Consider the following 5,209-nt stretch of genomic DNA (forward strand, 5'->3'; position numbering starts at 1 on the left):
CCAACATCAAGTCTTCAGCCTGGTTGTATTCTTTTGAGGACACTCTTCCTGGTTTATAAACAGTGCCTTTTGCGATGTCCTCACATAGTAGAAGTGGCTAAAGAGCTCAGTGGGGCATCTTCTAGAAGAGCACTAATCTTATCAATGAAGGCTTTACCCTCAAGACCTAACTATCTTCCAAAGGCCCCATATCCTAATACTATCTCATTGAGCATTAAGATTTTAACATGAATTTTGGGGAGACACAAACATTGTCAGACCATAGCCTTATTTGAAATTGTCTAAGAAGATGGACTATGACTATGCCAAAGCCTTTGACTGTGTGGATCACAATAAACTGTGGAAAATTCTGAAAGAGATGGGAATACCAGACCACCTGACCTGCCTCTTGAGAAACTTATATGCAGGTCAGGAAGCAACAGTTAGAACTGGACTTGGAAGAAACTGGTTCCAAATAGGAAAAGGAGTATTTCAAGGCTGTATATTGTCACCCTGCTTATTTAATTTCTATGCAGAGTACCTCATGAGAAACGCTGGGCTGGAAGAAGCACAAGCTGGAATCAAGATTGCCAGGAGAAATATCAATAACCTCAGATATGCAGATGACACTACCCTTATGGCAGAAAGTGAAGAGGAACTAAAAAGCCTCTTGATGAAAGTGAAAGTGGAGAGTGAAAAAGTTGGCTTAAAGCTCAACATTCAGAAAATGAAGATCGTGGTATCCAGTCCCACCACTTTGTGGGAAATAGAAGGGGAAACAGTGGAATCAGCATCAGACTTTATTTTTCTGGGCTCCAAAATCACTGCAGATGGTGACTGCAGCCATGAAATTAAAAGACACTTACTCCTTGGAAGAAAAGTTATGACCAACCTAGATAGCATGTTCAAAAGCAGAGACATTACTTTGCCAACAAAGGTTCGTCTAGTCAAGGCTATGGTTTTTCCTGGGGTCATGTATGGATGTGAGAGTTGGACTGTGAAGAAGGCTGAGCACCGAAGAATTGATGCTTTTGAAGTGTGGTGTTGGAGAAGACTCTTGAGAGTCCCTTGGACTGCAAGGAGATCCAACCAGTCCATTCTGAAGGAGATCAGCCCTGGGATTTCTTTGGGAGGAATGATGCTAAAGCTGAAACTCCAGTACTTTGGCCACCTCATGTGAAGAGTTGACTCATTGGAAAAGACTCTGATGCTGGGAGGGATTGAGGGCAAGAGGAGAAGGGGACGCCAGAGGATGAGATGGCTGGATGGCATCACTGACTCAATGGATGTGAGTCTGGGTGAACTCCGGGAGTTAGTGATGGACAGGGAGGCCTGGCGTGCTGCAATTCATGGGGACTCAAAGAGTCGGACATGACTGAGTGACTGAACTGAACTAAACTGAACTGATTCTTAACCTCATCCATTCAAATGAGTCCTTTATCCTTCCTGGTTTTGATCCCAGATCCACAGGCAAGGATGTCTGGCTGTAGGTGAGTGATAACACCATCATGAATATCTGGGTCTTGAAGATCTTTTTTGTACAGTTTTTCTGTGTGTTCTTGCCACCTCTTCTTAATATCTTCTGCTTCTGTAAGGTCCATACCATTTCTGTCCTTTATTGAGCCCATCTTTCCACTAAATGTTCCCTTGATATCTCTAATTATCTTGAAGAGATCTCTAGTCTTTCCCCTTCTATTATTTTCCTCTATTTCTTTACACTGATCTCTGAGGAAGGCTTTTTATCTCTCATTGCTGTTCTTTGGAACTCTGCTATCAAATGGGTATATCTTACCTTTCCTCTTTTGCTTTTCTCTTCTCTTCTTTTCACAGCATTTGTAAGGCCTCTCCAGACAGCCATTTTGCTTTTCTGCATTTCTTTTTCTTGGGGATCTTCTTGATCCCTGTCTCCTATACAATGTCATGAACCTCCATCCATAGTTCATCAGGCACTCTATCAGATATAGCCCCTTAAATCTATTTCTCACTTCCACTGTATAATCATAAGGGATTTGATTTAGGTCATACCTGAATGGTCTAGTGGTTTTCCCTACTTTCTTAAATTTAAGTCTGAAGTTGGCAATGAGGAGTTCATGATCAGACCCAGTCAACTCCCACTCTTGTTGTGTTGACTGTATAGAGCTTCTAAATCTTTGGTTGCAAAGAATATAATCAATTTGATTTCAATGTTGGCCATCTGATGATGTCCATGTGTAGAGTCTTCTCTTGTGTTGTTGGAAGAGGGTGTTTGCTATGACCAGTGCGTTCCCTTGGCAAAACTCTATTAGCCTTTGCCCTGCTTCATTCTGTACTCCAAGGTCAAATTTGCCTGTTACTCCAGGTGTTTCTTGACTTCCTACTTTTGCATTCCAGTCCCCTATAATGAAAATGACATCTTTTTTGGGTATTAGTTCTAGAAGGTCTTGTAGGTCTCCATAGAACCGTTCAACTTCAGCTTCTTCAGCGTTACTGGTCAGACCATAGACTTGGATTACTGTGATATTGAATGGTTTGCCTTGGAAACAAACAGATATCATTCTGTTGTTTTTGATATTGCATCCAAGTACTGCATTTTGGACTCTTTTGTTGACCATGATGGCTACTCCATTTCTTCTAAGGGATTCCTGCCCACAGTAGTAGATATAATGGTCATCTGAGTTAAATTCACCCATTCCAGTCCATTTCAGTTAGCTGATTCCTAAAATGTTGATGTTCACTCTTGCCATCTCCTGTTTGACCACTTCCAATTTGCCTTGATTCATGGACCTAACATTCCAGGTTCCTATGCTATATTGCTTTTTACAGCATCGGACCTTGCTTCTATCACCCGTCACTGGAATGTGAAGTCAAGTGGGCCTTAGGAAGCATCACTATGAACAAAGCTAGCGGAAGTGATGGAATTCAAGTTGAGCTATTTCCAATACTAAAACATGATGCTGTGAAAGTGCTGCACTCAATATGCCAGCAAATTTGGAAAACTCAGCAGTGGCTACAGGACTGGAACAGGTCAGTTTTCATTCCCATCCCAAGAAAGGCAATGCCAAAGAATGCTCAAACTACCACACAAGTGCACTCATCTCACACATTAGTAAAGTAATGCTCAAAATTCTCCAAGCCAGGCTTCAGTAATACGTAAACCATGAACTTCCAGATGTTGAAGCTGGTTTTAGAAAAGGCAGAGGCACCAGAGATCAAATTGCCAACATCCTCTGGCTCATCGAAAAAGCAAGAGAGTTCCAGAAAAACATCTATTTCTGCTTTGTTGACTATGCCAAAGCCTTTGACTGTGTGAATCACAATAAACTGGAAATTTCTTAAATAGATGGGCATACCAGACCACCTGACCTGCCTCTTGAGAAATCTGTATGCAGGTCAGGAAGCAACAGTTAGAACTGGACATGAAACAACAGACTGGTTCTAAACTGGGAAAGGAGTATGTCAAGGCTGTATACTGTCACCCTGCTTATTTAACTTATATGCAGAGTACATCATGAGAAATGCTGGGCTGGAGGAAACACAAGCTATAATCAAGATTCCTGGGAGAAATATCGGTAACCTCAGATATGCAGATTACACCACCCTTATGGCAGAAAGTGAAGAAGAACTAAAGAGCCTCTTGATAAAAGTGAAAGAGGAGAGTGAAAAAGTTGGCTTAAAGCTCAACATTCAGAAAATGAAGATCATGGCATCTGGTCCTATCACTTCATGGGAAATAGATGGGGAAACAGAAGCTGACTTTATTTTGGGGTCTCCAGAATTACTGCAGATGGTAACTTCAGCCATGAAATTAAAAGATGAATACTCCTTGGATGGAAAGTTATGACCAACATAGACAACATATTAAAAAGCAGAGACGTTGCTTTGCCAACAAAGGCCTGTCTAGTCAAGGCTATGGTTTTTCCAGTAGATATGTATGGATGTGAGATTTGGACTCTAAAGAAAGCTGAGCACCAAAGAATTGATGCTTTTGAACTGTGGTGTTGGAGAAGACTTTTGAGAGTCCCTTGGACTGCAAGGAGGTTCAACCAGTCCATCCTAAAGGAGATCAGTCCTGAGTGTTCATTGGAAGGACTATGTTGAAGCTGAAACTGCAATACTTTGGTCACCTGATGTGAAGAGCTGACTCATTTGAAAAGACCCTGATGCTGTGAAAGATTGAAGGCAGGAAGAAAAGGGGATGGCAGAGGATGAGGTGGTTGGATAGCATCACTGACTCGATGGACATGAGTTTTGGTAAACTCTGGCAGTTCGTGATGGACAGAGATGCCTGGTGTGCTGTGGTCCATGGGGTCTCAAAGAGCTGGACACGACTGAGCGACTGAACGGAACTGAACCACAGGCAATTGTTGAAAGGTTTGCTTCACAGAGAACACCTCTGCCCCTATTTGAGTGGAAGAAGAGCATCATCTCGACTTCTTTACCAATGCAAAAAGCACAGCTTCAGAGAAAGCAGGAAGTCTTCCATAAAGTGCTTTTGCCATTCCTTTTGTTCCTTTAACATAAAATGATTTTTAAATTTTTGATTAATTCAGATGTGAAAATTTAGATAGAAGACAAGGCATCTTTAAAGTAAAGATGACTGTATTTTTAACAGGGCAATATGTCTAAGAAAGTAGGAAAAAATCCTAATGTGTATGTGTATGTGTATGTGCATGTATGTGTGTGTATTTTTAACCATTTCATCGAAGTATAGTTGAGATGCAAAAAGTTGAACATATTTAATGCACATAAATTAATGAGTACAAGAATAAGTATAAATCATCATCACCATCAAGACTATAGGCATATTCATCACTCCTGAAGTTCCATCTTGGCCCTGAATTATTATTATTTTGTATGGTGTGCTAAAAACACAACATAAAATCCATCTTCTCAGTTCAGTTCAGTTCAGTCGCTCAGTGATGTCCAACTCTTTGCGACCCCATGAATTGCAGCACGCCAGGCCTCCCTGTCCATCACTAACTCCTGGAGTTCACTCAGACTCATGTCCATCGAGTCACTGATGCCATCCAGCCATCTCATCCTCTGGCATCCCCTTCTCCTCCTGTCCCCAATCCCTCCCAGCATCAGAGTCTTTTCCAATGAGTTAACTCTTGGCATGAGGTGGCCAAAGTACTGGAGTTTCAGCTTTAGCATCAGTCCTTCCAAAGAAATCCCAGGGCTGATCTCCTTCAGAATGGACTGGTTGGATCTCCTTGCAGTCCAAGGGACTCTCAAGAGTCTTCTCCAACAC

Source organism: Bos indicus x Bos taurus, chromosome 1 (genome assembly GCF_003369695.1).
Source record: "Bos indicus x Bos taurus breed Angus x Brahman F1 hybrid chromosome 1, Bos_hybrid_MaternalHap_v2.0, whole genome shotgun sequence".
In the NCBI taxonomy this organism is placed as follows: domain Eukaryota; kingdom Metazoa; phylum Chordata; class Mammalia; order Artiodactyla; family Bovidae; genus Bos; species Bos indicus x Bos taurus.